The 26,034-nt window shown below is 40.6% G+C and overlaps 1 pseudogene; it reads right to left on the minus strand.

The window, feature by feature from the left end:
* Positions 1-717: 717 nt before the first annotated feature.
* LOC103663497 lies at positions 718-24,781 on the minus strand (annotated as a pseudogene).
* Between the last annotated feature and the right edge of the window lie 1,253 nt (positions 24,782-26,034).

Below are 26,034 nucleotides of genomic sequence, written 5' to 3' on the forward strand. Positions count from 1 at the left end.
CAAACGGGAGGGGTCGGTCTGTCCTGTCTGTTGGGTCATCCTACACACTGAAATGGAGGTGCATTAAATGCATCAGGCACCCGCTCTAACAGGGAAAACTTGCTGGTGTCATCAGATACCTCCACCGTGACTTTCACTGGACAGACACAAGTAAATTATTCCATAGGCTGGAAACAAAACTGCGCGGTTTTTTCCCCCAAATGAAATCCACGCGAAAGGTCCTGCGTGATGTCTAGAGTAGAAATGGAGGGATCTGAAATGTGAAGACTCCCCTATTTTTAAAAGAAAAAAGTATACTTCAAAATATTCTAATTCCACATGTGAACAACAAAATACTGTTTTACACAGTGTCTGGCCCACGGGTCCCCTTGAAGGCGGTGGGGTGGCCTGGGCCAGGGTCCTGGCAGGTGGGCTCGCACCAGGCGTCCGGCTCCCTCGGAAGGACCCGGAAGGACACACCTTTCCTCGGAGCCGAAAGCTGAGCGCGGGGTCGGGAGACACGCGTGCGTGGCTTTGCGCTGCTGTGACTTCTGTATTTAACTGAAGGCCACCTGCGTTTTGTGTCTCCAGCGCTGAGGTGAAGCTCAAACTCCTGGCCATCTACTGCCGGGAGAATGTGCTGGGAGCGTGGGTGAGAGGCCATGTCTCCTTCCGGCACCACAGAGTTGACCTTAAAGTAAGAAACGCTGTCGCAGGGGCGAGTTCTGGATGCCGAGCCTAGCTCATGGCCGCCGGCCGCGTTTCCGCGCGCAAGGCCGAGGCGTGGCTCTCGCCGCTCTCGCCGCCGCCGGCGCCCTGGACCCGCTGCTGCTCAGGCCGCTCCAACTGGTCGCCGCTCCAGCACTTCGTGGGCTGGGACCCGACGCCCGCGCGTGTCGCCAGCCTGTACAGACCACTCGCCACTGCCTTGTTCACCTGGCCGTGGCCCGCGAGGCGGATTGGCACCACGTGAGTCCCGTTTTGCTCTGTGGTTTTTCTTGGTGGCTGGTGCTGACCTGGAGGCGCCTGGTGACTATCTGGACGGGGTGGTCTGTCACATCTGAATGACCCGGCTAGTGGCGCCTAGTGTGGCTCAGCTCATCGCAGGAATATTCTACTTTCACTTTTACTTTGTGATCCGCGCACAGATCTTGAGGCCCTGGCTCAGGAGGGGCCAGCATGGCCGCCTCAGTGGAGGCGACCTGCCCGGCGACAGTGTTCGCTGGGGCCAGGCCGGCCTCGGCTTTGGACGGGCATTGCAGGGAGCCGGCGGGCGGCGTGAACCATCTGCGTGACTGGCTGCTGGGGGGTCGAGGTGATCACAGGGGCGGCGAAGGTGTAGGTGATGGACTTGATTCTGGGCAGCAGCTGCCACTGCAGGGCCACTAGACGGGGGCGAGCCTGGTGCGCTCTGAGCAGCCCGGGGCCTCCTGGACCACGGCCGGTTGGCGCTGTGAGGACTGGGCTCTGGTTCCAGGGTCTGGTGAATCTTCCCTCCACCAGCTCTCGGAAGTCTGGGAGCCACTGGAGTGAGCAGACAGGATCCAGAGGTGTTGGGAGAGGCTGGGGCACTTTTAGAGCAGAGGGGTCCTAGAGGGATTTCGAAGCAAGGCACGCCCTAGGCTGTCCTTTCCTAAAAGCCCACTCTATTAATTTGCTTTCAGAGGTAAGAGCTATCCCCCAGAATGAGCCTTTGCCTGGTTCTTCCTGGGAACATGGTACTTTGATGCAAAAACAATTCCGAGAGACATTGTGGTCAGTTGAATTCGACCTGCCATTGTGGTATGGATAATTTTTAGTGATGTGCATGTAAATTCCATTTAGGGTGAGTGGTTTATCAGGCGACATCATAATTGCTTGTATGATTAATTGTGTGTAGGAATAAGGTGATTTTGCAGCATCCTTTAGGCTGTCTTTACCAGAAGTTTCTTTTTCATTTTCTGGCTGTGAGTTGTGGGTGATGAAATTGAAGTCAGATGGTATTACATGGCCCATTTTGTACCCCAAGACCCTGCTCCCCAAGGGCTGAATGGGCCAGTTTGCAGCACTCATGTTTCCCCCACCAGAGGGTGGATGAGGTGAACCACGTTGTCTGGAACATCCACGGTGGAGGATGAGATGTGGGCCTGCTTGGGCCTCACTGGGGTCTCGGGGACTCGGGCGCCTTCTCCCGCTCCCGGACAGGGCAGTGAATGCGATCTTGCTATTTGTGCTTGGCACCTGAGCATGCATATGTGTGGCAGCTGCAGTGGTGTCGTGCCACGCCTCTGGAACAACATGGTCCACCAACACCCGCTCCTTGTAGAGGCAGTGCAGGTAGAAGTCACTGCTGGTTTGGGGCCTGGGCTACAGGGATGGCTTTGTGGCAGCTCTGCCATGGCCACTGTTGCCTGGGGACACGAAGATCTCAAGGTGATGCTGCAGCATGACGTTCCAGTGGCCAATGCTCATGTTCTCTGAGTCCTGGGACGAGTTGGACAGGATGGTCACTGAGTGCATTAGGTACTCAAACTCAAGGCCTTAGATGGGCACTTTGGCCCAGTCTTGCCATGGAACTGAGGGCCACCCAAGGCTGCAGGTCCTGTCCTGGTTCTTTCAGTGTTCTATCCAATGCTTTATTGTTTGGTTCTATAAATGACCTCAGACCTTTGTAATAAATGATTTTTTTTTCTGTCCTTAAATTAAACGGAGTTGGTTTGCATACTAAAAGCCCGAATTGACAAAAGTAAATTCCTTGTTGCAATGCTCTTCCTGGCAACTGGGACCTGGTCTTGGGATCCCAATGGTAACTATGCTAAATCACCAACACCAACAACAATGCTATCTTTTACTGGGTTTTTAGTAATTCCCCAATCTTCCTGTGACTGGAAACTGATGTAACTAACGGATCCTATGATTTGCCCAGTGAACTGATTTTCTGTGTGGTCAGCCCTTGTCATGATGGCACCCTCTATGTTTACCTGTTTTTTGTTTGGGTTCAGTGTCAGTCCAAAGTTGTGTTACCTACTTCCATTATCTGACCAAACTTTTTCTTTCACACTTTACTGAAGTATAATTTACATATCATAAGATTCACCCATTCTCAGTGTACGGTTTAATGATTTTTAACAAATTTGTACATTGGGTAACCCTCATCACAATCCAGTTTTGAATGCGCAGTCTTAATGTGTATATTTTCCATGGCTCATTGATGGATCCTAATATCATGTATTGCACAAAGTATAGCAACACCAGACATTGGGCACATAGCAGTCAATCCTGGAGATCTGCTAGTGTCTTCAAAGTAGTAGATTCAGAAGCAATTACTGTGTTATTGAAGGAGCAATGCCAAGGGTCATATAGAAAAGACATGAGAAACCCCAAATTGGATCCAAATAATAGGAATCAGCAAGGTAGACAAGGCAATTGAAAGCAGGGCATGTGGAAGAAATGCTATAGGGTATCTGCTGCTGGGCAGATCTCACAGCTTTGAATGGTTGTGACACACTTCTGCTTGATAATGCCACCTAATGCCTGATACCCTGGATGTTTCAGCCTCACTTAATATACATTTTCAACAAATGGGAATGAAAATATTAACGTATGTAAAATAGCCTTGGGACTAGGATTGAAAAGTTTTTATGCTTCCTCCTTCCTCATACCTTTTTTGAAATTATTGCCTTCTTCTCCATCTCAAACTTATTGATGAAGGGCATTATGTAGGAGTATCAAAAATTAAGTTTGCAGATTCCTGAGACTAACTATAGAGGGCTGATCTTACTCATAAGAAGATCTAATATTGAAACCAGACAATGAGAGTGAACTTGAAAGGGAACAAAACTTTTACTTTTTTCCTCCCCCATTGTCTTACTATCTGTGATCATCTCTTCAAGGTGGCATAACATTGAGTGGCCAGCCTGGCCTTGTTGCTTTTGGAAATCCCAGCTTATCACTCTTGGGAACATTAAGGTCTATAAATATCTTAGTTTGGTTTTAGCTACAGCTTCCCTTGAAGAAGAATATAGATTAGGAAAGGTACAAAATATATCTTTCCCCCTTGGCAATATTTAGTTGACTTGTTATTTCTTCAGAATAATTAGAATTTGGTGCCAAGGACTACTTTTTTGAAGCACCAAAGAAAAACAGGAGCCCTAAAAAATATAGACACCAGGAATCTTTCTTTCTTTTACCTTTATTACATGAGTTACCATGGAAATGGAAGGAGTTAGAACAAGAAAACCAGAGAACATATGATACTATTGGGGATTATAATGACTTAGTGAAGATTTCTCTTTTAGAGACAGGATCAGTTAGGACAACTGACTAACTCACATTGTATGGTGGACACTAAATGGCCAGTAAAATTCTTAAGATTTTTCAAAGCAAATGTGTTTGTATCTCACCAAAGACCCACATTGAAAATGTTACCCAAGTCTTGTTCATAGTACTTTGAAAATTATCTCCATGATTCATTGAGTTGTATGATTTCTCTGTTTCTGTCACCTTTTCTCAAGCCCCTGCTACTTCTTGCCTGGATTCCTGTCTCTTTATCCACCTACCTCAGTTGTGCCTTTAAGTCTATCCTGTGCATGACTGTCAACAACTCTGCCCATGGCCACTGTCCTTGAATTTTTAAATTTTCTGTATCTTCCAGAATAAATGTTAAACCTTTAAGTTGACATATTAGGAAGACTCTTCATGATCTGATACCTATGTACCCTTCCAGCATCATTTCTTACCCCTTTCCTTCCTTATACTGGATGTGTCAACTGAGTGCAACTACTCCATTTATTCATTCATCTACTTAGCAAATATTCATTGAGGATTCAGCATTTGTCAGACACTGTTACTGGGTACTGGGAATATGGTAATAATACTTTCAGTTTTTAGAATGATTCCTGTTTGGTCTTAAATGTGGGCCTCTATGCATATGTTCCTCTCTTCCACAAACTCCTTTCCTCCTTCCAAGTGTACCTTCTGCTAAGTGCACTTCTGACTTACTTCTGGTAAGCCTCTCCTATTCTGTAGGCTGAGTGAGGTCACATACCTGGTCATCTCATAATACCCTTACCCTTCATGCATTTTTCACACTACATTTTTCCACTTCTCTGTCTACTCCACTAAGGTATAAGCTCCTTAAGGCAATATATCTTGATCTTTTTTTGTATCTCCAAGACCGTGCCTTATACATCTTAGGTGTTATTTATGGGAGATTCTTTGAAAAATCTCCAAATGGTTTCTGAAATCCTAGGCACTGCCTAGTAATGATGTTTCCTTCTGATGGGGACAGATGAATCTAATATTTCAATCACTGTTTTTAAAGCAATTTATGCAAAGGTGGCTCTGCCTTTTTATGAAAGATATCAGCACAAAGGGAGAAAATAATAGCATTTGCAAATCCTTTGCTTAAAGCTTTTCTTTCGAAATCTACTTGTGTGCTTTTTTTTTAAAGACATTTATTTATTTATTTTTAAAAAGTATCTATCTCTACAGCTAGATTAGGAAAAAAATTGATCTTAAATCTGAACTTTTATATACCAGTTAAGACAAACAGAAGTTACAGACCGTTGCAATGTATTTCAGCACAGATAAAATTCCTGCTCTGGAGAAAATGTCAGAACATAGTCTCTACTAGTGGAGCATGCCTGAATACCCCATCAGCTGTGGCCCAGTCCCCTCTGTGGTCTGCTCCTGAGCAGGTTGGATTTTCCCTAAAACAGACTCTGAGATTTGTATATGGGAAGATTATTTGGGAGGGCTTTGGCATCTATACTTGGGGGTGGGGTGAAAGGAGGTGAGTGAAGAAAGCAGGATTGGGTGAAAGGAGAGATTGAACTAGAATGCTGTCATAATAAAGACCTCAACCAATGCTACAGGGAAGTCTGAAGCTGGGATGACCTTAGCCCTGAGGCAAAAGGGGCTGTACCTTTCTTTCCCTGGATGGGCCAGTCTTCTATTCTACCCCACTGCAACCTGATGAATGAGGGTTCTTTCTTCAGCTAAAGTCAGCTCCCAAGGAGGAATCAGATAAAAGCGGAAGGTGCCAATAGTCCCAACAGCTGGTGGAGTGAGTGCTTCAATCTTGAAGGGGTGGATGGAGACTCTATACAACTGAGCTGTGGACTCTATACAGCTCTTAATCACTTAGTAGGAAAATCTGATTTTGAGGTTCAGAACCATTAGGAAATTTCAAACTTCCCATCTACATGGAAATGGAGGGCTATCCTAGGGCAGGATACTTACAGCAAATCCTGGTGTTTGCTTTCAAGTTTATTTTCTCCTTCCTTCTTGCTGTTAAAACCTGTTCAGTTGTTCACCTGCTGTGTAGCCATTGGCCCAGGGAAAAATGACTCAGATCCCTTTTTGTAATCCCCCAGGATAAATCTGACTACTCTTAGCCAATCATCGTAATTTTATTCTGTTCTCCAGAGGCTGGATTAAGAAGAGGCATGTGATATTTCTGGCCAATTTTCATTTCATCTTTTGATGAGGAGAAATCTCCTGGGGTTATTTCTCCCAAAGGCTTGCGTTTAAAAGAAACATGTTAAAAAACAGTAACATTATTCCGACTCTTAATGTGGCTGGATGAAGAAGTGATGTCTGTAGCTGCTGCAGCCACTGGGGCCATGAGAGGAGCCAGCATAAGATGATAAGCAGGATGCCAAGATGGTAGAATGAGAAGGTGGTAAGAATCTGTGCTCTAATACTTCTGTGCTACTGAATTAATCAACCCTACAACTCCATGTATTAGGGTTCTACAAAGAAACAGAATCAATAGGATATATATATATATGTATACATATATATATATATATGTATACATATATATATGTATATATATATGTATACATATATATATATATATGAGATTGTATAATATATACATATTCTGGTTTTGTTGTTGTTGTTTTTTTTTTTTTTTTTGTAAGGAATTGGTTTATGTGATTATGGAGGCTGACAAGTTCCAAAATCTACTGTCAGTAAGCTGGGGATCTAGAAGAGCTAATGGCATAGTCCCACTTCCAGTTTGAGTCCAAAGGGCCAAGAATCAGGGGTAGTTTTAGCACAAAGGACAGCAAGCTGGAGACCCCAAAGAGCTGATGTTTGAATCTGAGTCTGATGGCAGATGGGCTGATGGGCCAGATCAATGGCAGTCAGGCAGGAGGAATTCCCTCTTCTTTACTTGACGGTCAGCCTTTCAGTCCTATTTAGGCCTTTGATTGATTGGATGAGGCCCACCCACATTAGAGAGGGAAATCTACTTCACTCAGTCTCTCGATTTAAGGGTTAAACGCATCCAAAAACACCTTCATAGAAACACCCAGAATAATGTTTTACCAAATATCAGGCCATCCCATGGCTTAGTCAAGTTGACACTTAAAATTAACCTTCACAAGTTTACCCCTTTTCAACTTGTCACCTATAAGCCTCTCTTTAAACCATACTTATTCTCCAAATGAAGACAATAACAAGCATAATTTCATTTAAGACAATGTAACTATCCTGCATATAACTGAAAATGCCCCCTTTTCTAGAAGAGGAGGTAAAGTCCTTGCGTGGTGTTTACTATTCTTCTTGATATCCTGTAACTTAAATAGTATAATGTAGAATGAGCAATCCTTAAGTATTATGATATAAAGTCAGTGCATTTTCTGTTACATAATAGGGGAATAAGAGAGGGAATAAAATAGAGATACACATATACACACTAATACACATGCAGACATATTCTCCACAAAATAAGAAAAACTCGTGACAATTATAGTGTTTATTTCTGTAACTGGTCATATAGTTGTAGTTGGTGTTTATAACTACCTTCTTCTACTACCCATTCTGTATTCCCTTTGTCTTCATCAAGCACTTTAGCTAGTCGTAGTTGTTTACCTGATGAGATGACCAAAATCTTTGTTCTTGAAGGGTCTGGGCTATTAGTAGTTCTGCCTGGGTTGGGTTTTTGTAGTTTTTTCTTGAACTTAATCACAAATCATGGGAGTACTGAGGGATTTTCCTATTCCAGGCATACTCTTCCTACCCTCCATTGTGGAATAGCAGTCTGATATCCTATTAGCAGTCAGAATCATTCATCCAAAACAACACAATAACTCCCTTCTTTGCCTGTGATTCAGAGACACAAGGAGTCCAAAGTGGCCAGGTGGCAGTCTTAACTTCTAGTTCAATGGAATCATTGTTATGTCTCCTGGTGAAAGCATTCCTTCCTTTGGAACTAAGACCTCTAGGCAGCAGACATAAAGTTGCAAGAACAGGAAGCAAACATTTTGCTAGTGAGTCATTAAGAGTAATAGTGAATGCTGCTCCTCCCATTTCCATCCCTTGATTTCTGGACCCCTGAATTCTGGTTATGGAAGAAATAGCATCATATATTGAACACTGATTCAGAGCATACACGACCTTCTGGAAAACCTTGTTACAGCCCTGCAAGATATTGGCATCTAGCTGGTGCTATAACTAAGTCCTCAGAAGGCCATTCTACTGTTCCGTCAAGTCAGTTGCTTCAGGATTGTGGGGAACATAGTAAGACCAGGGAATTCTGTGAACCCAGGCCCATGGCCACACCTCATTTACTGTGAAGTGAGTTCCTTAATCAGAAACAGTGTTGTGTGGAATAAGTGACAGTGCATAAAACATTCTGTAAGTTCACAGATGGTAGTTTTGGCAGAAGCATTGCATTAAAGGAAGGCAAATCAATATCCAGAGTAAGTGTCTATTCCAGTAAAAACAAAACTCTGCCCCTTCTATAATGGAAGGGATTCCATGCAGTCAACCTGCTACCAGATAGCTGGATGTTTACTCCAGGGAATGATGTGATATCAGGGACTCAGTGTTGGTTTCTGCTGCTGGCAGGTTGGGCACTCAGTTGTGGCCATAGGCAGGTCAGCCTTGGTGAATGGAAGTCCATGTTGCTGAGCCCATGCATAACCTCCATCCATGCCAGTTATAGCCATTTTGTTCATGAGCCCATTGGGTGAGGACAGGAGTTGGTCGGGGAAAGAGGCTGACAGGCTCTAAAGAACATGTATCTACTTTATTATTAAAATCTTCTTCTGCTGAGGTCACTCTTGGGTGAGCATCACATGGAGCAGTCACAAATAGCTTCATGTTTTTTGCCCATACACAGAGATCTAGTCATCTATTTCTTCCCCAAATTTCTTTGTCAGCAATTTTCCAATCATGTTTTCATGTCCCTTTCATGTCCCTGACCATCTAGTCAAACCACCGGTGACCGCCCATGAATCAATATATAATTGCATAATTGACTATTTCTTTTTCCAAGCAAAGTGAACAAATAGGTACACTGCCTAAAGTTTTGTTCACTAGGAGGATTTCCTTTACCACTGTCCCTCAAGGATGTCCTAGAAAGGGGCTGTAGTGTTGCTCCTCCCCACTTTTGGGTGGTACCTGCGTATTGTGCAGAATCATCTGTAAATGAGACCTGAATCTTCTCTTTCTCTGTCAGTCCTTGTGAGGCCATAGGTGCAACCTGGGAGGGAAAAGGCTGTGTAGCAGCAGTAAGGACCATGACATGTGAGCCACTTCTTCATATAACTTATTTATGCCACAGGTCATGTATATGCCTCAGTCATGTATATACTAATTCCATTTGATGATGGAGTCCTGCTGTGTATACCCAACCCTATGGCTGGATGGGTAAGAGATCACCCAGCTGATGAGGGGCAGTGGGGTTGCTTGGTAACTTGGCTTATGATTAAGCCTTCAGTCTCTAATATGTCCCAGTGTAAGTCCAAGAGTGTTTCTTAAAAGAGAGTAGTTATCTGTGGAAGATGGCAGGGCTTCTTCCCAAAACCCTAGAGTCTGCACTGTGATTTACCTATTGGGGTCTGCCAAAGGCTTCACACAAGATCTCTGTCTGCCAGATCATATGGCCCAAGTAGCAGAGCAGCTTGCATGGCAGCCTGGACATGTTGCAGAGCCTTCTTTTATTCTGGACCCCACTCAAAACTAGCAACTCTTCAGGTTACTTGGTAAATGGGCAGGAGTAGCACACCCAAATGAGGAATATGTTGCCTCCAACTCTGAAGAGGCCCTTTAAGTGTCATACCTCTTTTTCTGATTGTAAGAAGGGCTAGATGCAGCAACTTGTTCTTCATGTTGTAAGGGATATCTTGACATGCCCCACACTACTGAACCCCTCAATTTTTGTCAGATTTATTTCTCACCTACTGATACACCAATGTCTTCCCAATCAGTTTAGAGTACAGCTTGCTAGATATAATCAGTCTAATATCATCAGTGTAATAGGCCAGTGTGATATCTTGTGGAGGGAAAGGTGATCAAGATCTCTATGAACTAAATTATGACATAGGGCTGGGGAGTTGATATACTCCTGAGGTAGAATACTGAAGGTCTCTTGCTGGCTTTGCCAGCTGAAAGCAAACTGCTTCTGGTGGGCTTAAGTGATGGGGATGGAGAAAAAAGGCTTTTGCCAGATCAATAGCCGCATATCAGGTACCAGGGGATGTGTTAATTTGCCCAAGCAGTGAAACCACATCTGGTATAGCGGCTGCAATTGAAGTCACCATATCCTTAAACTTAAAGTAGTCCACTGTTATTCTCCAAGATCCATCTGTCTTTTGTACAAGTCAAATAGACTTGTTGAAATGGATATAATAGGACTCATCATCTCTGCATTTTTTAAATCCTTTATGGCAGCACTGATCTCTGCAATCCCTCTAGAATGTGTTGTTGTTGGTTTACTACTTTCTTAGGTAAAGGCAGTTTCAGTGGCTTCCACTTGGCCTTTCCCACCACAACAATCTGAACCCTACAAGTCAGAAAATTAATGTGGGAATTCTGCCAGCTGTTGAGTATGTCTATTCTAATTATGAGTTCCAAAACTGGGTTATTTTGGTTGGCCCACTGGGTTTGGTTGACCCACTAGGCCTACTGTGAGGCGGACCTGGGCTGAAATTCCATTGACCACCTGACTTTTATAAGCCTTTACTCTGGCTGGTGACCACAGTGATATTTTGGGCCTCCTGAAATTAGTGTCAGTTCAGAGCCAGTGTCCAGTAATCCCTGACAGATCTGATTATTTCCTTTTCCCCAGTGCACAGGTCCTCTGGTAAAGAGTCATAGATCCCTACAGGAAAGACTGGGGGAAAGATTAATAGTATACATTTTTGGCATTATGGTGGAGTCCTTCCTCAAGGAGATTTGGCCTCTCTTTCATTCAAGGGGTTCTGGGTCAGTAAACTGGCTCAAGTCTGGGAAATGATTGAGAGACCGTGGCTCTCTGTTTTTATGATTCTACTAAGACTTTTATTCACACCATGATCAGCTAGCCAGTGATATAGGTCTGTGTGAGTTGGAATATTCTGACTATTGCTTTGACTCTACTATTATAATAACCATGCCCACATTGCCTTTGATAGTTGAGTGTGCTCATTTCACCCCTGCCACACCAGGATCCACTTACACTCAGTACATTAAGGTTTCCCAATTCAATGACTGCCATCCCCACTGTAAGGTCTGGTCTCCAGAGAAGAGTGATCACAACTCTTCAAGGATGCTGGGGCTTCCCTCACAAATTTTTTTCTCACAGTCTTGATGAAAAGTATGTATTCTGGAGTGAGTGAGTGAGTAGATCTTAAAAGACAAGTCCGCTCTAATATTCCCATCTTCCTAAGTCCTTGACACCCTTCTTCTGTATTAAACTAAGGCATGTCCAGCATTTCCACCTTGCTCACCGTGGGCCACCGTTTGGTCCATGTTTCAGCCAACCAACTAAAGAAACTGTTAGAGCCCTTTCTAATTCCCCAAGCTGCAACATTCAATACAGAATTTTTCCTTAGTGAGCCCATATTAATAAATTCAGCCTGATCCAGTTTTATGTTCCTTCCACTAATATCCCACACCCTCAATATCCATTTCCATACATGTTCTCCAGATTTCTCTTCATATAAATTAGAATATTTAAATATTTGGGGGGAGTGTATCACACCTCTTATGGGTCACACTTTGTACCTCAATTTTAGGGACCTTTTGAGGTTTGAGTCACATTTTAGGTCTAGAAGCAAAGAGGGGTGGTCCTGAGGAGACTAAGCATTGTCTTGCATGGCAAGTGCCTCAGGAGAGGCCATTACAGTTTTCTCACTCAGGATTAATCCCCTCAGACAGGGGTGGAGAGTTCTCTTCTATTGGGAATGGAGAGGTCTCATTCCTTTTGAGTGCAGGGTCTGCTTCCACTGGCAAAGAAGATTCATCAGAATTTAGGGGCTCAACGGCCCCAGCATCATTAGAGTCTTCCCACATTACAACTTTCGGGATCCCATCCCTTCCCAGTCAATGCCGTCACTTTAACAGTAGACACCCCATGAAGCTGGGAATTCAACTTGCATTGCAATTCAGTCAGTTGCAGTATAAAGTTCTGTGCTTGATTTTCAGCAATTTCAGCCCTGCTGCTACAGGAGGTAAGGGTCTCCATCAGGGCATACACTGAAGCTTTCAGATCATTTGTGTGGCACTTAATATTTAGCTAAATCAGTCTTTTACTTGACAAATACCTATTGAATGTTAACTGTGTGCCGGTTAGGCATATGGCAGACTTCAGTGAATGAAGAGACAAAAATGCTTTTTGTGGAGCTCACATTCTAGTATATAAGTGAATGGTCAATTTTAATATAGGTTTGGGTTTATTCAAGTTTATTCCAAAATACAAATCAAATACTTCAAACTGACATTTCTTGCACAGCCATGCCCAAGAAGCAGATATGACTTTAACATCAACTTACAGACACAACATCATCAAATTGTTACTCAAATGAGACTTAAGCATGACAGTTTGTCAGGAGTTTCATTCCTATCAATAAACAGTGTCTAGAACTTATCTATTGCCCTAAGCTTGCTGTTGAGTGAGCCTGTATAAATGACAACGTGGCCACCAATATTAAGCTCCTTGGTCTCAATTCCAACCCTACTGTATGCCTAGATTCTTGCCTCTGTTCTGTGTTTGGACTTCATTCTCTGCTGGTAATGGATTCCAGCCCTAAGCCCTGGCCAAATTGTCTGGGCTTGGAAAGCTGACTAGTCTTGCCAACCCCTTCTCTCTGGGGGATCTGGATCCTATCCCAATGTTCTCCTGTCTGCAGTCCACTGGCTAAGTCCCTCTTATAACCCAGACAACCACTCCCTCTCCAAACATAAAACTGTCATCGATCGGATAATAGCATTTCCCATTTAACCAATTTCTGGTGACATGCTCTCACCTGGCGTATTTAAGATAATGGCTATCAACATTAAGCTGGCCTGGACTCATGTTTCATATGTCCCCTTAAAAGCTGAAATTGGGGGGAATTTTAGAGTCATATCCATCAGACTGGCCCTATACCCACTTGGTTTACCTCCCTCTCTCCTGCAGGTCTACAGCTGAGGTTCTCTTCTGAATCTGCTGCCAAGGCCAATCAGATCACGATACAAAGAGTAAGACTTTTCAGCATTCTGTAGAGTCTGCTTTTCTAAGCAGTTCTTTAGACTTTAATGGCTCTTAATCATATTTATAGGTAACATTTTATCCTTTCTGTAGTAGATCAGACCACCTGCAAAATAATAGTTTTCAAAAATTGTCTAAGATTCACATGCTTCACCAAATGTTTATGCTTTTTGCAAGCAATATGGTTCTTTCCAACATATCATGCAGAGTGCAGATCAGTGTTTCTTTTAACTTCAACAGTGATAAATATTTATTAAACCTCCGCTATGTTCATGGCACTGTACCAGGTGCTGCTATAACTATTTTTCCTTTCCAGGAAAAATAAATTCAAATATGGAATAAAAAGCCCAAACTCATGAAACTGGACTGACTTTGTTTCTTAAAAATTCAACATGCTACAGCTGTGTGCTTAAACCTGATTTAAACAGGATGAAGAAAGAAACGTAATTATTGTTGGGAATATAATACTGTCTGAATAAATAGGCTCAAGTGAAAACCGTCTCTAAAAACTACAGCATATGTATGTGAAGATGGTAGTTAAGTTACACATTCCTCTGCTATTCTGTGACATGGCCAATTCAGACTATCTTGGCATTAATCTTGAAGACATTTAAAGATGCTCTCTTTCCCCACTCTTTTTCTTTGAAAGTATATGTGAACCTTGTTTGCAATAAAAATCTCATAGTACTTTATTTACTTCTTTTTGATGTACCATTTCTGTCAAATGATGTCTGGAATAAATCAGCACTGACTTTTCAGATTACAATATTGTCTCAGAGTTCTAGCAGTTGTAACACATATTTACATATTCTAATACCCTTGCCGTAAAGGAGATAAATGCAGAGACAGAATTTGTGTGTGTATACATAAAAACTTGGCCAAATGTGTCACTATTGAACTTCTTTCAGAAGGCTTCTCATGTTGAATTTTAATTACATGCTTGAACAATAAGGATTTGGGGGCTTTTGTTTTTCAAATAGTTCTTAGTGGAAAACAGATCGAAATGTTGGATGTAAGTCTCTTTAATGATTTTACATGTCTGTGTGATGTTTGAATTAGAAATATCAGTCTTTGACTTTATACATTAAAATGTTTCATCTCTGAACCTAAAAACCTGCATGATTAACTGTCCAGGAGATAATCTTGCTCAAGTACTAATGATCCAAGATTTAGATAATTCTATTTCAACATATTCTTTATGGTATTTTGCTCTATAAGACTTTCTGACCCAGGCATTTGTGGTTAAAGATAACATTTTACAGATGAAAGCATAGGTACTTTGTGGAGGAGGGCATATAGTCTTGAATAATGCCAGAAGCAAGTAAGTGGTAAATAGTATTACACAAACAACATTTCTACAGATGAGTGAGCTAAACTCTCATGGTTTAAGATAACTTCCACAGATTAGCAGAGGTTCCTAGTTCCATTAACAATTCTCCATTTGTAATAGAAGCCCTGTTTCCCCATAATTAAGGTGATTAGAAGTTGGTTAAAAAGTTGCTCATTCCTATATAATCACTTTTATCCAATAATGTTAATTCATGAATAATAATTTTCTTGTTTGTTGAGGCATATGCTATGAAGTTCACATGCAGGTTACTCTTTGTCCAATAAAACTAATTAGCTAAATATGTAAAACACACTTTATAGCAGTTAATTAAATCACAGCTTAGTAGGAACTCTAAGCACTAACAGTTGGCATTTAGTGAGTTCTTGCTATCTGTTGATATTTTGCTAAGCTCATTATATACTTTATTTCATTTAATTCTACCAAGAGCCCTATGAAGTGTGTGTCATTATGACTTTATTTTAATGTCAATGAAGCTGATACTGCAAGGAAAAGTTTGTGCCTAAGGACAAATAGCTACCAGGGGTGTTGGGGATCCTGACATGAGTAATCTGACTCAACTTCCTCTGCTCCAATAAGATTTTGCTTGTGACATCTCTCACACAAGGATGTCTTATCTTCCTCGTAAGCTCATTTAAGGGAAAGACCATTTGTTGCTGTTCTTATATAAACAGCCTATAAATTCTTTGCTATAGCTTTGCTGCTGAGGAGTGCAAACATTCGTTCAAAAAAAAATTTATTGACCATCTATTATGTGCCAAGTTCTAGTGCAATAGCTGGAAATACAGTGGTGAACAAGAAAAACAAGGTCTTTATTCTTATGGAACTTAAATTCTAGTGTCTGGGGTTGGGGGCATGTGTAGGGGGTAAAGAGGGAAACACGTCAGTTAATGTCAGTCTGCCATAAATTATGTATGTGATCCTTCTACAGTGATTATCACATAGTGGGGTCTGAATATGCATTACACATCTGCTTCATGCTGGGACCATTAGTCTCTCAAAGCTTTAACCTTAATGAAGAATATGAGTAAACAGCAGCTTTAAGTTTACACAGAAAAGCAACAGCATTAAAAATGTTGTTCAGTGTCCTGATTTTGAATTCAGAGATATCCCATTCTAAAGGACGATTAACTTGCATAAAGCATTTATTTATTTTACCATTATGTCTTTTTGGCATTAGATTATATTAATGCTATTAGTTTTAAATAAGAAAGCACTATATTCATTTTACTAATGCATATTAGTAAATGTGCATCATTAGACATTTTTATATGCTATATTAAATTTGAGTTCCTTTGTTTTATTTATTGTAAATATTATGGAATATTTGAAAATCATTTTAAGCATATGTTCTTTGCTTTGAAAAACCACATTACATTAAACATTCAGAGTAAATCTCTTATATCTTCAGATATTTATATTTTTAAAGAGTCCTGTATAAAGATTTCTTTTCTGGTTTGCTAGGTACCCTTAATGTACTCATTCATTCAACAAATATATAATGACATCACAACAGTGGAGAAAACCGGCAAAATTACTGCCTTCAAGGAGCTTGCTTTCTTGTGAGAGAGATAGAAAATAAATAAAATAAAGTATTACATTATAAAATATGTTAAAGGATAATAAGTCCTATGGAGTAAAATAAAACGGGAAAGGGGGCAGAGAGTGCTAAGAAAAAATTGAAATTTTAAATATTTGAATATTGTGCTTCTTTAACTTTTAAATTAGTAAAATATGAGCCTTCTGTACTAGTTATTTTCTGTCTACCATCTCACCTCCCCATATATATAGATACATTCTGTGTACCCATGAGGCTGACCTCTATACCACCAGATACCTTCCTTATCCCCACATCCCCTCCCTAGCCTCCAGCTGGACTCAGCCAATCGGCCACATGGCAGGAGATGAGAAGGCAGGAAGAGAGAAATTTAGGAGTATTTACCCCACCCTTCCCAACTTGATCATAGTTCTAGCTGTGGCTAGTTTCTTCCAACACCACAGCTCATCACTGGGCAACCCGTGTCCACCGTTCCACCCCTTACCAGGCTGCCTGTCTTTGCTCTTCAGGTTTAATGGCTTGGTGGTGGTGTCTTACTTTTGCTAGCCTCTGTGTACTTACCCTTGTTGGTACATTTAATCCTACCCACGCATTGGTAAACAGCCCTTTCATTAAACTCTCTTCAGTAAAATCCTTTGGAATGTGCCATCTTCTTTTTTTTCTGGGACTCTGAGGGCTCCTAAACTATTTTTAAAGAGACATGGCACAAACCGTTGGTAATAATAAAGTCTTCCAAAAACTTTTATATTACAACATCATAGCATTACATTTGATAGCAAATAAATTGCAAACGTCTCATACGACCATAAAACAGATGATTAATAAATGGTGTTACATCAACATAATAAAATATTATTCATCTCTACAATGAGACTTATGAAGAAAACATGGGAATAGAAATAAAGTGTTTGAGGTGGGATGCAAAGACCCATGTCAAGGAGCTTTGTTCCTATATTTTCTTCTAGGAGTTTCATGGTTTCAGGTCTTATATATGTATTTAATCCATTTTGAATTAATTTTTGTGAGATGTAAGATATGGGTCTAGTTTCATTCTTTTACATGTGAATATCCAATTATCCCAACTCCAGTTATTGAAAAGACAGTCTTTTTTCCATTGAGCATTCTTGGCTCCCTTCTCAAATATTCGTTGACAATATATGCTTGGATTTATTTCTGTGTCCTTAGTGCTAGTTTATTGGTCTGTTTGTTTTTATGCCAGTACCATACTGTTTTGATGGCTGTAGCTTTATGAAAGTATAGCTTGAAATTAGGAAGTGTCTCACCTCCTGTGTTGTTCTTTTTAAGGATTTCTTTGGCTATTTGGGGGTCTGTTGGGGTTCCATGTAAATTTTAGGAGTGTGTTTTTCTACTTCTGTAAAAAATGCCATTGGAATATTCATAAGGATTGCACTGAATTTATAGATGGCTTTCAGTAGTATTGACATTTTAACTATATAATTCTTCCAATCCGTGGATACAAAATACCTTTCCCTTGTTTGTGTCTTCCTCAATTTCTTTCACCAGTGTCTTTTACTTTGCAGTGTACAGATCTTCCACCTCCTTAGTTAAATTTATTCCCCCCAATTTTATTATTTTTGATGTTATTAAGAATGGAATCAGTTTCTTTATTTCTCTTTCAAAATTTTTTGTTTTTAGTGTATAGAAATACTACTGATTTTTGTATATTAATTATGTACCCTACAACTTTACTAAATTCATTGATTAGATCTAATAGTTTTTTGGTTGAGTCTTTAGGATTTTCTCTGTATAAAATCATATCATCTGCAAATAAAAACAATTTTACTTCTTCCTATCCAATTCTAATACCTTTTATTTCTTTTGCTGGACTACTGCTCAGCTAAGACTTCCAGAGCTGTTTTGAATAGGAGTGATCATAGTGGGCACCCTTAGCTTGTTCCTGACTTAGAGGAAAAACTTTCATCTTTCACCATCGAGTATGATGTTAGCTGTGGGCTTGTCATATATGGTCTTTATTAAGTTGAGATATGTCCCTTCTATGCCTAATTTGTTAAGAGTTTTTATAGTGAGCAGATTTTGAATTTAACACATACATAATTTATCATGTAAGTGATGAAGAGTAGCAAAAGGACCAAAAGGCACTAAAGGGGATGCAATATGCATGTTTTATTTGAATGCTACAGGACCAATCAGGGAGCTGTTTCTCCTATTCATTATTTTCCGATGTTTTTAGCAAGCTTACTTATTCTCCTGTTCTCTCTTTATGTTGGTACAAATTCCCAAACGATCAAGATGCATTTTTTTTCTTCTTAATGAATATTTCCCCCCAATTTAGACACATTTCTTTTAATGCAAATCCGGTTAAATTTTTTTCTGTAAAATCATTCATTCATACCAGTTAATATATGTCATGTATTTCTGTGTATGTTTTACAAGGCACCAAATTGCAACACACACAGCCACACAAATGTTGCAGGGTAGAGCTATGAAATAACAATGCTTCCTTGCCAGCTATGCAGCCTCATTAAAGGCCTCATGATATTAATGTTAACTATTAAGTATAAAGATGATCATTTAATTTATTTTTTCCTTTAATTCATTTATTGAGCACTTATACTATGCCTTTGATTATCCATAATCTCTTCCCAAACTCCCTTGTGATTGCATCCCTTGCAGAAGGCTATCAAATATTGAGTAGGTTGTTGGAAGGTTCCTTCCTACCCAATGGATAGAAGATTCTAGAGGGTCTTAATATATTTAATACTTTATTTAAATCACTCCTGATGTGTGTTTATATTTAGATAAGCTCTCTTGAATATATAACCAAATGCAGTTATTAGCACGGCATTGATAACTTTATGAATGTATAGGCATTTCTAGGTTATAACAGGCCCATTGGGTCTCAGCAGGCCTGTCAGTGTAATGGACTTACAAAGAAAACTTGTCTCAGATTCCATTCTGAGACTACTTTATTATGAACTACTAATAAATTACCCCACAAGAGGTCACCAAAGCTCCAGTATTTATGGAGTATGAGTTTATGACTTTTTGTCCTTCCTGCAAATGAATTGACAAAGATTTTCCTGGTTTTCTGCCTATTCAGTAGGTAGATGTGCCAGTTTGCTCCAGCTAGACATGAAAGTAAGTACCAGAATCAGGGCTTTGTTAGGGCCAAAGTAGCCGTTTGTTGTATAGGCCAGCTATTGTAAAGGTATCTATTGTATGGACTTCAGAAAAATTGTTCCTTAACGTAATTTATATGTGAATGGAAAGGAAAAGACAACACAGGCACTTTCCAACCTCAATAACTAAGCTCCTTTATCCATAAATTAGACCTTTTTAAAGGCACATTAGCACTTTTTAGGCCTTGGGTTGATATTCCACATTCTTGCACATACCAGAATAATACAAGAGAAATATAAAAGAGGTTTGCATGCAATAAATATCGGCTTGGGGAATATTGAATGAAGAAATACTAGAAGTACTCTCAGTGATGGAAATTGCTGGTGGATCTAACTACTTTTGGGGAAGATTTTTTGATGTAAGTTGTCAGATTCCTGTAAAGAATTCTTTTTTTTTTTTAATTTTTTTAAAATTTATTTATTCGACAGAGATAGAGACAACCAGCGAGAGAGGGAACGCAAGCAGGGGGAGTGGGAGAGGAAGAAGCAGGCGCATAGCGGAAGAGCCTGATGTGGGGCTCGATCCCACAACGCCAGAATCACACCCTGAGCCGAAGGCAGACGCTTAACCGCTGTGCCACCCAGGCGCCCCTCCTGTAAAAAATTCTTAAGAACAACTTCAATTTTCTTTATAGCAAATATGAATATTAAAAGAAAGAAATTTGAAATTATGGGTTAGAAAAAAGTTAGCTTAAAATTTGAGGATATTTTCCCCCACTTACAGAAACATTTCTCCCAACCCTTATAAACATAGTACCTTAACGTAAAAATAGTATCGTTCTTTGATTTCTCCATTCCCCAGGTCTTAACAGAAATAATGTTACTTTCAGTATCCTTGAGTAGTAAGATTATTGGCTGTATATCTGCCTAGTTAGGGTTACTAGTTGCATTTTCTAATGAGTTCTATTATATAGGGGCGGAGGATACAGATAGAACCTTCTCTTATCTTTTCATTTTCTTTTTCGAAATGAGGAATATTTAACTTAAAATATTGTGGTTGAAACATATACAAAAGGAAATTTTATTGCTGTGAATCAAGTGTTGAACACTTTCATATGAAAAAACAATGTTAAAATTATAAAGAATATTAGAATCATAAGGATAGGAAGGCCTATAAAGATCCCAATCTTATGAACATAAAGAGGTTTAGACAAGATGATTTCTAAGGTCTTTCAAGCCTGAAAATGTAATGACTTTATTTGAATTCTTATGTTTTGGACAGTAAAATGTCCATTTCTATTCCAATGAGATTGCTGTAGGTAGAGGGCTTTTCTTATTTGAATAGCTGTCTTATGCACCATGGTTTGGAAGCTAAAAAATCAGATCATGAAAATCTAATTTTCTACAGTTAGTGAGACTTTGCATGATTTCCTCAGCAATATTTAATTAATATATGTTTTCAACTTCCGTGTTAATGAACATGCTGTTTCATGAAATGCTTTTGTAACATGTTAAACATAATTCTTCCCTCATTTTCTTTTGGAGGTGGGAGACTCACTTATCTCAGAGATGCTCATAAACTAAAAGGTCTAAGTGAACCCATACTATGGGGACACATTTGATTTGAACTATCACCCAGAAAAAAAGGAGAAATGAAATGCAGGCCAGCCAGGAAAGTGGGAGTGAAGGAGTAACCAGTCATAATGTATGAAAAGGCTAATTATAGTTACCAGAATCTCAAAGAATCACAAAGTAAGCCTTTTTGGTACCACTACTATCTACTCCACCATCCTGGCCTAGGCTTAGCTGACAAGCATTTGGTTGTCCCCAGTTTACTCACAGTAAGCCCTGGGTAGGCATGACCAGAGAACTTTTCAAATATGCATGTTACAAATACGTGTGTCACCGACTCCTAGCCCAGACGAAATGACATTGGCGAAATGACATACTTTAATACAGTATTAAGGTTGCTTCTGCACCACACACACTTACCTCATGCCTGACACTGAATTCTGTGCTTAGGACAAAGGCTTTCCTAGTTCTTGCACTCAAGTAACACTACATTTGGGGAAAAGAGACAAGAACATAGACCACTATGCTATTGCATCCATGCTAAGGCATGCATTGTTTTTCCGCCACTGTACGTCTTTGAAATCAAGTTGCACATTTCAGTCGATGGCATGTCACAAATGCTGTTGGCAAGGCACTAGTTATAAGTAGTCTTGGTTTGTGTGGGTAAAAACTGGATCACAGGTGTTCTTACTGTCTTCTCTTCACCAATATAGAGATTGCTGATACTCCATGCATTGAGCTAATTGCCATTTATAATGCTTTTAAAGATGATACTTTAATACAGCATTAGATTGAAAAGTTATTGCATTTGCAGAAAGGCTAGAAATACTGCAGTGGGGTGTCTCTTTGGTATTAGTGAAATAAAATATTTATCATTGGAAGGATGACTCCCTTTCTTATTTTCTTGCAAATTAATAAGATGTTTGATGGATCCTAAGGAAGGAAAATACAAGCTGAGTAAGTTGTATAAGGTGTTGTGACTGAGATACATGCAAAGGATTGCCTGTCATTTTGCCATACCAGATGTGGTCTCCAGACTAAGACCATCAGCATCACCTGGGAACTTGTGTTAAGAAATGCAGCATCTCGGGACCCATCCAGACTTACAGAGTCAGAATCTGCATTTTAAGATCATCAGGTGGTTCATATGAACATTAAATCTGAGAAATACCAGTATCACATGCCAAGCAATTCAATTGAAGGCAGGAGAAATTGCCAAATCCCTTTGAAAAGAGGAAAGAAATTTCAAAACAACGAGGAGTTGATGTGACCAATCCATTCATCATGCAGGGCTGTCATTCAGGTGTCAAACATGAATATCAGAAACTTCTGGAAAAAAAAGAGAAAAAAAGGAAGCAACTTTTGCTGAGTTTGAACAGCAACTGCTTAACTTTCTATGCCATGTCAATGGAGGAAAAATTGAGACTATTAGTTGGTTAAATAAGAAATGCTAACAAAACACTGGGCTCTTTCATAGAACTCAAAATTACACCAAAAGAATTCTTTCAATAGGTATGAAATGAAAATTCTAAGTTACAAGAAAGCACTGTTACAATTTTATTGACAGCTTTTTTTTCCCTTAGTGTTCCATGAAATAATGTATCTCCTAATTGATGGTGTCTTAGACTTGATGAAAAGCAGTATAACGCAGTGTGCAAAGTGCTATATTATCAAGGAGCGGAGAATGCTGTGGAGCAAACAGGAGATCATCTCTCCGAAGCAGGGAAGGTTTATTGCCTTGAGCAAAAGTTAGTTGAGTGAAGAAGAGAATGGAGTGAAGTGTACTGTGAGAGGGGAGTGTTCCAAGAAGAGGGAATTATAAGCTCACTGATGACAAGGCAGCTTGTCAAGAAGCAGAGAAACAGAATCAGTTTTTTTGTCAGCTTGTCAAGAAGCAGATAGAGAAACAGAATCAGTTTTTTTTTTTGTCTTTGTCTTTGTTTTTTGTTTTTGTTTTTGTTTTTGTTTTCCTGGAGCAGGGAAGCATAGAGGGGATGCTGGATTTGTCGCTTTGTTTTGGGTGCAGTGTTACAGAGCAAAGGCAAAGGCTAGTACCTTTGAACCTGCAAGGGGAGTTTCGGTAGCTTCCAACTCCCATTCCTACAGGGAGAACAGACCTTGCCTGGGGCCGCTTTTCTGTTGAATTAGGTTCAGGGACACGTTGCTTTGTCTTTGAATTTTCCTGAATGACTTTGGCCCCAACTTAAGGAATGGGAATATGAGTTTTGATAGCTCAGGACGAGGTTCTTGACCCTGTCTGCACATTTTAATCACTCCAGTGTGCCTGGACCTCACTCACAGGCTTTCTGAGTCAACTGCCTGGGGACGAGCGTAGGCACTGGCATTTTTTACCCTCTCCCCCCATGATACTATTACGTAGCTTACCTTAAAAACATGGGCGTAGGGTCAGGGTGAGTTAGGGCAGATGAGCAGCTGGTCGGCAGTAAACATGAACTTCAGGGCCCATAAATTTCTCAGAGGAAGTAAAGCATCATTCAAACCTTTGCCCTTTTGGGGAAATTGAGGCTGACTTTCTGCCATTATCTTGTGAGCCTCAGGATTCATCAAACATCTTTGACCATCGTGGAATCCTCTTATGCTAGGATAACAGATCTGTTTTCTGGCATTATGTGGGTGTTTGGGAAACTCTCCCTTTCAGGCTCTCAGATATGCACTTCTCAGGACAGTCCTGAAGGTGGTGCTGCTGAACCAGTGGTCATGTTTTGTTTTGGACTTACTGGTGGAGGCGGTGGTGCTGTCTTTTCCCTTCTTTCCACAAATTGAGTAAGGCTCTTGCAAGGTCGAAGAAAATAGCTTGAAGCTAATGTCCGTGTATTTGTTCAGAGTATGTAGCTCAAAGAAGGTGTATGCATGCTGGATAAGGAAGTGGACACTCCTCCGTGATGAAAATATCCTGGTGGCATCTCTGCTACCTCTTAACACAAATACAATTCATGGTGATTAACCTTGCTCAGTCCCAGCATTGAGAAAGGCAGCTGAGTGGAGAGCTTAAGTGAATGCTGGCAGTAGACCTTTGAACCAAAGTGTAGGATGAACATATTCTAGAATGAATAGAGTAGTGGATTTGCAGAGGTTGAGTGTAATATTAGGCAATAGGTCACGGATGGCACTGTTCTCTCAATTCCTTGCGTGCAGTGCTGGGGGATGTCAGCTGGGGGGATAATGTCTGATAATGTCTGCTCATGCGGGAGCCAGCTTGGGGCAGTGAACATCTGAGCTAACTATACTGGCATTTGTTCTGCAAAGCTGTGTGATGGTTTGGTTTCTTGTAAGCTGCTCTTGAAGGCTTGACAAAGTCGTAGTTGGACCAGTGAAATGTTCTTGGCTTGAGAGTGGGGGCTGAGGCACCTCTATGATTACAGCACAGGAGTAACTGGTCTCCCTGTCTCCTGCCCTTGCCCCTCAACAGTCTACCTTCGATACAGCAGTCCAAATGATCACTTAAGAGAGTGAGTCAAATCATGTTTGTCTACTCAAAACCCTTCCATGGCACCCTCAGAGTAAAAAATCAGAATACCTTGGCCTCTAAGGTCCTTTGTAATTTGTGCTTCCTCTCCTACTATTTTTCTGACTTCGTCTTCTTTTACTTGCCTCCTCATTCACATGGCTCCAGCCAACCTAACCAACTTAAATGGTGGTCACACTCCTGCCCCTGGACCTTTGCACTTACCAGTCTCTTTGCTTAAAATGCTCTTTCCCNGGAGTTTTGGAGAGCTCACTCCTTCTTCTCTTTCAAATCTTTGCCTGAATGTCATCTTTACGGTAGGCTTTCCTATTTAAAATGGCACCCAACATGCCCTCATTCCTTTCCCTGTTTTAGTTTTCTGTTTTCTCTATTTGCTTTTAATTAGCTAATTAATAAGCTCCATGAAAGCAGGTTCTTTCCCCCCTTTTTCTCTGCTTTTTGTTCTTTTTCTCAGAGCCTAGAATAATGAGTGGTCATCAATAACTAACTCCTTGTTAAATAAATGAAAGAACGTGTGGATTATCCCCAAATCATACGATTTCTTGGTGTCAGTAACACTGGGAACCAAGCACTGACCAAGTGGTCCACATTCAGAATATGCAGAGTTATCCTGACTGGTAGCTTGCTTGTTTTGCTGATGCCATAGAAAGCAGACAGTCATACAGACTGCCTCCTGGCAACTCTAATGGTGAGTGAAAGGGGGTTAGGAGTGGGAGGTAGGCCATTTGTTATGCTTCTAGCATCAGGATGAGTTATTTGAGTTCAGTGGGTAACACCCCCTTAAGCCCTTCAGGACTAAAATTGTAAATCATCATGGTACTAGAGTGAACATTTATTGTGTTTGCGGGTCAGCACTCACTATCCTAATTTGCTTTGAGGGGCCAACTTCTCCCTTACTCTCAGTCTCCTGTGCTCAAGTTTTGTGGGTACGCTACAGAGGTTGGCAAACTACCATCCATGGACCAAATCCTGCATGCCACCCATTTTATTAAATTTGAGCTAAGAATGGTTTTTACATCATTAAACAGTTGCCAAAAAAAAAACAAAAACAAAAGAAGAATAATATTTCATGATATGGGAAAATCATACGAAATTCCAATTTCAGTGTCCATTAATGAAGTTTTATGGTAATACTGCCATGCTCATTCATTTATACATGGCTGCTTTTGTGCTACAATAGCAGAGTAGTTGTGAGTAGTTGTGACAGAGATCATGTGTCCTGCAACATCAAAAATATTTACTCTCTGACTCTTCGCAGAAAAAGTTAGCTGAGCCTAACCTAGACCATCAGTATATGATTTTATCCCCGATTTCAGTGTCTACTTCAGCACAAACCCAGGATGAAACATCTGGACTTTTGTCTGAGCTACTGAGGAAGCTGATTACCCCCTCTTCTGCCTCAGGTGAGAAACTGAGGATGTCAGGAACCATCAAGCCAGCCCCTGAGGATGACGTCCTAATCAGATTTGTCTGAAACCATTCTAGCTCTGGAATCTTCAGCTATGTGATTCAATATATTCTTTTTGTCTTAAATGAGCTAGA

Source organism: Ursus maritimus, unplaced genomic scaffold (genome assembly GCF_017311325.1).
Source record: "Ursus maritimus isolate PB19 unplaced genomic scaffold, ASM1731132v1 scaffold_13, whole genome shotgun sequence".
In the NCBI taxonomy this organism is placed as follows: domain Eukaryota; kingdom Metazoa; phylum Chordata; class Mammalia; order Carnivora; family Ursidae; genus Ursus; species Ursus maritimus.